Source organism: Sinohyriopsis cumingii, chromosome 2, assembly GCF_028554795.1.
Source record: "Sinohyriopsis cumingii isolate HCF-2022 chromosome 2, ASM2855479v2, whole genome shotgun sequence".
Taxonomy (NCBI): Eukaryota; Metazoa; Mollusca; class Bivalvia; order Unionida; family Unionidae; genus Sinohyriopsis; species Sinohyriopsis cumingii.
The window spans coordinates 48,169,121-48,177,915 of NC_142962.1; positions in this window are offsets into that span (position 1 = coordinate 48,169,121).

Consider the following 8,795-nt stretch of genomic DNA (forward strand, 5'->3'; position numbering starts at 1 on the left):
TGCGGAGACCATCGAGTATGTTCCAGAATAGCTGAATCTTTATAGATACATAGATCCATTCGTAACTTCAGTCCACAAGCGAAACACTGTACCTCGTATCCCAATCCTGACTCAGGTCCCAAGTAGACAAATCCTGTTCTAGCTAAAACATGCGAAGAAGGTAATCCTTCCCTATCCGCAGGCCATTTCTGAAACGTGTCCAATCGACGGGCACAATCACAATAGTCAGGTAAGAAGACTGAAAAATGGTAGGGTTTGAACTTGGAGTTCTCATCGGGTTTCTCACTCGATTCTTGCTGTGGCGAAGTCATCTTTCTGGTGAGTGGCTATCCTCTTACAACCAATGTTTTATACCAACGTGTCCATACGGTAAGGTGAAATGATTGGGAAGTCGAACTCGCTTCTGGTACACGATTTGATAAACTTTTTCCAAAGGTCGACTGACGATGTGGTGAGTGGGTAAACGTACAATCTTGTTCGGTTGGTGAGTCGTCACTTTAAAGTTTCCATCCTCTCCCGATTGCAAGGCTTCTTTCAATACCCCAAAGTTGACCACTCGACTGGTACGATAATTCAGAGTCAGTCCTTTCACTTTGCACGTCGTGTGCACTTCTCCTTGTTTGTCACGGTATTCGTAGCCGTAATTTTTGGGACCGCCACTGACGAAACTTAGAATCTTGTCGTCGGGATGCTCGTCTGTCCAGGCTCCTAAACGGTCTCCTTCGATGTTAGGGTGATGTTGAATCGGGTGATGGATGTAAATGCAACTGTCCGTGTCAATGTACAGGACACGTTCTTCTAACAGTTCTAAAGCTTCGTACAATTTTAAGCGAGCATGGGCTGTCACGTAAGCCGCAATGATGACATTTCCAAAAGGGTCGTCTTGTACAAAGTCCAGATCTTCTTCGTAATTGACCAAGATCAAATTCTCTCGAACGACGTCCACGTGTTTCATGTATTTGGTTTTGTCGTGAATCATCTGGAAGTAGCGGGAAGGTTCTGTCAAATATTCCGTCTTGGGTAAACACGGTCGTTGTGCCATTTTACCCCACAAGCAATTTAACATCACTTTGGCAAACGATCGCCTGCCTTCGTTTTTCTCGATGTGGTCTAAAGTGATGCCTTCTTGTTCGTAGTATTTCTCTTTGAATTGTATTTGGTCTTCGGGAGTGTGACACCAGGAAGGATAGCCGCTGGCTTCTTGCTTCAGTTTCAAAAAGGCATCCACGTAGTCTGCGAAAATGCCTTTCTGCGTGGGGTCACCCTTGCGGTATTGTTGTGTCTTGGGAAAGTGGAAAATTTCGTACACTTCTAACAGTTGGTATCCCATGTCCAGAGCTTTGAACAATTCTACGCTGACCCAGATTCCCATCAAGGCCCGTTCTTCCTGGCTGTGCTGACAAGGTTGGTCTTGGTTGCACGTTTCGGCACAAGTACGGCACAAGGGAAACATCAGTTTGCCTTGACAATGGTGAGGTAAGACGGGATGGTATAGGTTCGTGGGAGGCAAAACTTTGCACTTGATCAAGCCTTCGTATTGTCGAATGTTGACCAGGTCGATGTGTTCCGTCAGCAATTGCGGGTGCCCTACGGGAAAGCGACAATATTTGCACACGTAAGGATACAGCGAACACACGTCCAAGTATTTGATTTCTTCTCCTTTCTCTTCGTCGGCTTGGTACAGCAAACAGGTGGCATTGGTCCTTCCTCCGTACAAACTATCCCTCGGGTTCAGCGGGTCCATGAACTGGTAACTTTCCACGAGGCGTTTAAACTCGGGATCGGTTTTCATACGGTGATCGTACTCGTGTTCCCACATTTCCACCACTTGGTATCCTTGCTGTTCTAACTTTAGGCGTCGCTGACAAGTGTCCTGGTACAAGTCTTCCATGGTTCGTTGCAAAAACTGATTTTTAGTGCCACGGTCAGGGTAACAGACGGGACATCCGTGAAATAAGCAACCGTTAAACTCGTACACGATCTTGGGGTTTTCTAAGTCCCAGCCATCGACCGAATACGTTCCGATGGTCTTTTCGCCCCCTCCGTTGCGGGCATGCTGAATCCACTTGTCTTCCTTGTCGCACAAGTAATGTAACCAACGTAGGGCTTTGACCGAGTATTGACGTTTGACAAAGTGGGTCGTTTGAGGACTGATGACAGCCACGGTGTTTTCAGGCATGAATCGTTGTCGATACACTAAGGAACACGCTTTGGCAATGGTGCAAGCTTCTTTCAAAGGATCGACCCCTCCGTGTTCCATGAACAGTTCTCGAAATTTTCCACAGCAACGCCGTAAAATGTCCACGTCGGAACGACAATACTTTAGCATTTCTTCCTGAAAGTCGAAAGGGTCCGAGGCGTGAATCTGGTACCAAGCGTAGAAAGCTTCTCGTTGTTCGGTACGCATGTTGTCGGGGTCGTAATAGTGAGCCTCAGGTAAATGGGGTAGAACGGCGTGTTGATTGGCTTCCGTATTGAAAAAGTGTGGAAAGTACCCTTTAGCCATTTCTGTCATTCCAAACGTTTTAGGCATTCGACTCAAAGGCATGGCCAAATAGCTCATCGAATCTTTAAACTGTACTTGTCCCACTTGCATGAAAATGATTTTGGCTCCGTTCAAAGTCACTTTAGGACGCTCGGTGCCTTGTTCCGTATAGTACCTCAAAAGAAACTGTCCATCGTATCCGGAGAAATTGTGAGCCATCACCGTGGCATGACGATGACAATCTCCGTAACGTTCGATGTCCTCTTGGCTCCACGTCTTGTCGACGGGGTCTAAGACCCATTGGGCAAAATCGGCTAACGTGTTTGGTCCCCGAAAGATTTTTTCACGCCCTCTGGGTATCTTGCTGCAGTGAGGGCAATGACTGAAGATAGGTTCTTGAATGCACTTCTCGCACGCTCGATGAGCCACGCAGAAATTAGGGATGTGAATGCCAGTCTCTTGCATGCATTCGAAATCGAAAAAGATGAAATTGCCTTTCTTCTTGTGACCGTCCTCTTTCTCTGGTGGGGATTGGTATTTTTGCACGTAACATTGGTGTTCCAAGTCCACGATGTGGTGACAAATGTGACATTTTTTCTTTCCTGAACATACGTGTGCCTTGGTATTATTGGTACGTATGACTTGTTCACACGTAGAGCACAATCTCAGCAGTTGACAAGCACATTTCTTCTGTGAACCTTGCGTCTTCAGATGTTGTTGGTAACAGGTAGGGCTGACAAACGTGCGCAGACAAGTTGAACAAGGCACTGGTTCTTCGCTCAGACAGGGTGAAGAGGCCAAACATCCTGTGCATTTCGATCCACAATGCTTGTGTTGCTCTCGATTGTTATAACCATGGTCACATTTCTCACAGTAATAACTGTATTTCAGGAATCCAGTGATACTGGTAATGGTATCGAAATGGTCATCGTGATGATAAAGGTGAATGTATTTTCCGTCCTTAAAATCTTGCCCTCGAAACAATAGAGGTCCACGCACTTCTTGAGGGTGCACTTTCAAGGTGTATCGTGGAGCTAGGGCATCTTGCAATTTTTGCATCTCAGGAATGCCACAGGGTGTGTCTTTGGGCAGGCCAGCTTGTTGTAACAGGAGTTCTGCTTCGTTTCGTTGTTTGGCTCGATCGGATCGTTGAATAGTGTCCCAGGTTCTTTTCCATTCTACCGTGTCGTTCTTGTTGGCATAGGTTCGTCCCACCACGATGGCACGGGCTAAACACATCTGGTCATGAGGGTTGTTAATTCGGACGAGACTCATTTTGGTGTTGCGAAGGTCGTCCACCAATAACATCTTTTTGCGTCCTGTCCCTTGAGGAGGAGAGACGTGGGTCATGTCCAGTGTGGCTTTACCATCGGTGATGTCAAACTGATCATTAGATTGTTGTACGTGTTGAATCTTGTCCATGACTTTGGAAGCAGTCAATTCTGCAGGGGTGCTAAACTCGATCCAAACAGGGGATTTCAAACCGTCGTGTTGTATGGAAAGTCTCAAGCGATCGTCTTCTTTGGGTTGACATTGTCGCTTGAGTGCAGTGAGCAAAGAATCCCACACCTCGGTGATGAACACTTCTGCTTTCTCTAACGGCACTTCAGCCTTGAAATCTTTAAACTTCACCGTGTATTTGTAAGCCGTGGTTCTAAATTTTCTAGAGGAGCGCTTTTCAGTCTCTCGAATGGAATAGTACTTTTCAGGGTTGACTAAGGGTGGTGAACTTGGTTTAGAGGTTTCAAATTCTGGTTCACTCATGTCCTCTTCAAAATCACTGGCATGAATTTGTGCCAAGATTTCAGCCCTGGTACGAGGCGATAGATCACGTTTCTGCCTCTTACTTTCTTCTTCTTTCTTCTCGAATGAATGGGATCGTTTCATCTTGAAAGCAAAAAGTCAAATGACTCAAGTTCAAACACCATAAACTACTTTATAGTCATAGCAGACCAGCGTATATAAAAGGGTGTGTGTCTTGTCCTTTCACTATTCATTTCACTCTCAAGCCGAGCACAACGATGGAAGAGACTAACCAGATGGAACGTTTCGTCAGAGCTTTGCGAGGGGTCATTAGAAAATTCTCTTCAGACCAGCCTACGGACTACTCTCCTTCCTTTAGAGATAAAAGTCAAGATACTTGCTATATCTGTCAGAAGAAAGGGCATTGGTCTTCAGAGTGTCCAGACCGTCGAAAACGAACAAAAACAGGGACTAAAAAAGACAAAAGTCAAGATACCTGTTATTATTGTCAAGAAAAAGGACATTGGTCTCCAGATTGCCCAAAAAAGAAACAAGAGGAGTCAGAAGAAAAGAGGGATTCTTCAGAAGAAGAGAGGGATTCTTCAGAGAAAGAAGAGGAAGAAAAAAGACAATTCTGTTTACAAGAGGCAAAGAAAGAGGAGAAGAAGAAAAGAAGAAGGGAAGAAAATGAGGAAAAGACGGTGAAGAAATTTAAAAAACAGAGAGAGTAAACAAGGAGAAAGAAGAAGTCAATGAACTTTTAATTAAAGTGATGTGTTGTGAATTGTGAATTGGATTGTAAAAAATGGAGAAAAGAATAAATGAATGATATAAGGTAAGAGTCTTTGAGTTCTGATTTTAAAATAAGAACGTACACTCACGCACTCATATACAGACACGTACTATAAGGGTAAAATGGGTGGGGTTTTTTTTGAGTTATTGGCAAATTGAAATTGTATTTCTTTTCGAGAAATGTGGGTGGCCCTGAAAAGGGCCTTTTTTCTTCATGGTGTAGGGGTGAGTTTAAGCAATCAACTTTAACTGCCTTATGCCTTTGCCACGGCCAAGGCCTACTTCTGGACTGCGTAATGTTGATGATGATTGGGTTGAAATCACTAAGGGTGGTACGGTAGGCTTAGTCACAGGGTTGACGTGTTTAGCTCGGGAAGGTCGTATTCTCTTCGGTCGTGATAAAGAAGTCTGATACATTTGTTTCAGACTTCTTAACTCTGCTAAAATGTCCAACAGTACCGTGACCGTTTGATTTTCACCCTCTTGTTTCTTTGCTGCTACTTCTTCTTGCTGTTGCTGTTGTTGTTTTTTTCTTACCTCTTCTTCTTGTTGCTGTTGCTGTAGGAGAAAAGCCTGTTCCGCTTCCTTTTGTCGTTGTATAAATTTCTCCAATTCTTCTTTCTGTCTCTGTCTAAAATTTTCCACTTGCGGTAATGAAGAAGGTAACGAAGGTTCAGGAACAAATTCTTGCGAGGAGAGGAAATCCACAAAATCCCAATTCACCTCTTCTGAAAGTAAGTCCGAGTTCCCTTGGGCAGTCTCCCCTGCTGGTGCACCCCACTGGATCGTTTTCTGAGTTTCCGTCATGTTGAATCACTATCGCATAGATTGACTGCACACAAGCGCTAGCGAATCTATATTGACTAAGTGACGTCACAGACTGCTCTCTTCGGATTGGATGCGGGCTGACTGAATTCTGTAACGCGTGTTCGGATTGGTGAATGAACTCAATCCGTTTCAATCCTTTCTGTCCCTATAAATAAGCGCAGTTCACTGCATTGATTCACCTATTCTCGGAGCCTCAACATGTGGACCGACGTTGAATCTTCAACCCTTGTGTCAACAATGATGTTCAGGACGGACATGCTCATGTATGTCCGATCCAAGTGGACCGTTGTCTACAGGACCAACAGCAGTCTGTGGATAAGAAGAGTCTATATAGAGAGACAAGGTTGCCTCAAGAGGACTCTGATGTATGGCCCTGCTGTAAGACGAAGTTTGAGGAAAAGAAGATGTCGCAAATGCCCTTTATGTTAAGGGCATATTAACATAAACCAAAGGCCCTTTTCAGGGCCAGCCATATTTCTCGAAAAGAGATAGCCTTTCCATTGCCTACCCCTTTTTTTAAAAAAATTTTTTTAAAAAAAAAAAAATCCCATGTTAAATTCCCCTTGTCCCTAAACAAGCCCAAACTCTATTCCCATGTTAAATTCCCCTTGTCCGTAGAGTGACCCACGATTTATTGCCATGTTAATTCCCCTTGTCCGTAAAGTGCCCCACGATTTTTCTCCATGTTAATTTTCCATTGTCCGTAGAGTGCCCCAGGGGTGTTTTTAATGCTAATTCCCATTGTCCGTAGGGTGCCCCCCTTCACTACTGATATCATAGCAGGGATGATTGAAGAAGAAGTCAATAAGTCAAGAGGCTTCATCAACCCACCTTACTTCAGAGTGGGAAGTTTGAAGGAAGCACTGGATAATGTCATCAAAGTCAGGTGCTTCCTAGAAAAAATATTGTACTGGACAGAGTGGAGAAATGTAAAATGGGGATTGGAAAAGGTGAAGAAAGGGGAAGATCTGATGAGAAAAGTAATGGAGGAAGAAGTAGAGAAGATTAAAGAGAAATGGAGGGAAGAAAGAAAAGATGTGGAAAACAAAAAGAAACAGGCAGAGTTTGAGAGGTTGAATCAGAATTGGATAAAAGTTCAGGAAAAGTTTAGAGCTCTAGGTCATCCTGACTGGATGCCAGAAAAGGAGAAAAAGAAGACAGGAATAGTGACAAAAGTGAGAAGATGGTTGAAGAAGTGGAAGTGTTAGAAGAAACCCAAAGGCCCTTTTCAGGGCCAGCCATATTTCTCGAAAAGAGATAGCCTTTCAATTGCCTACCCTTTTTTAAATTTAAATTTAAATTTAAATTTAAAAAAACTTTTTAAAAAAAAAATCCCATATTCAATTCCCCTTTTCCCTAGACAAGCCCAAACTCTATTCCCATGTTAATTTCCCTTGTCCCTAGACAGACCCAAACTCTATGTTAAATTCCCATTGTCCCTAAAGTGACCCACGATTTTTCTCCATGTTAAATTTCCATTGTCCCTAAAGTGACCCAGGGGTCTTTTTAATGCTAAGTCCCATTGTCCCTAAAGTGCCCCACTTAACTACTCATGTCTCTCATTCACTAAGGTGGTAATTGTGGTTTCGGTGTTGACAGGCTTAAAGTCCTCACATAGTCAAACACCTCCATCTAACTGTCACCATCAGCCATGGTGATGTAGCTATACATTATTATTACAGAGAAGACATATGGACTACAATATCACAAGTGAGCACGTCTTAAATAGGCAACATTCTCGACCCATTCTGCTCCCTCGACTGCGCACTTGGCTGAAAAGGAACCCAGTACACAATTGTTGCCACCAGCAATACAAGAACCATAAACCAAAGCCAGATTCTTATTGTCAGATTTCTAAATCTTGTCAGCAATGATGCTATTGTGGCTGTCATCACCGAGCTGGCGTTCACAGGTGCTTTGAGCAGCGTACAGGATCTCAAGCTAACACCAGTTGAACGACTGTGAAAAGCCTGGCCCACACCATGGTTATGAAGATAAGAATCAGGCCCAAGAGCAATAAACTTGTAATTGTAGACATTACCAACTTAAGGGGCGTAAAAATGATCCTTGGCAGAGTGAAAAAGAGAGGATCAACGGTCAAAAGCCAGGGCAAAAAAAACACAAAAAAACAACAAAACAAACATAAACATAAACACAACTGTAATAGGTGTTGGCGCTGGCAGTGCCATTCAGCTTCAATTTTTTGCTGATAAATAACCACGTGCCATGTTATCAGTCGACCTCTCATACCTTCACACATGTTGTTGTTGTTGTTGTTGGCTTTAAACGCCATTTTTTAGCACACGATAGGCTATACATGGCGGCCAGTATTAATGGTGGAGGAAGAATCCGGGAAAACCCCGAAAAGAACCACCGACCCATGAGAAGCTACTGGCAATTTTGCTCACATATCCACATTGACCGCATTCGAGACTCGAACCCACGCAGACAGAGGTGAGATGGCAGTGATCCGTAACGGAGAGCGCTTTAGACCACTAGGGGCACCACTTTCACACATTGGATATGACATTTAACTACTCCGATATGGTATTCGGGAGCATTAATAATAGGAACAGCTACACCATCAGCAGCGTGTGGCACGCTTGCCCCCACCCCCGGGAATTCACCTCTAAACATATTTTGGCCTACATACATAAAACTTAAAAGCTGACCACTACATGTTTGCCCTCCCCCCAAACCCGCCCACCCCCTAAAAATGTCTGCGTGCGCCCCTGGTCAGCAGTATCTTTTTGAAGTTCGACATCACGACACACCAGATACCAGATCAGGGAGTAATACATGTACTTGAACAATATGGTTACCTCTTATAAACCAGGAATTATGGTATGTGGAACATCAATCTTAACACTCCTGGAATAAGTATGAGTGCTGTGCCACTGCAAGGCAGTACTAAAACAGGAATTATGGTATGTGGAACATCAATCTT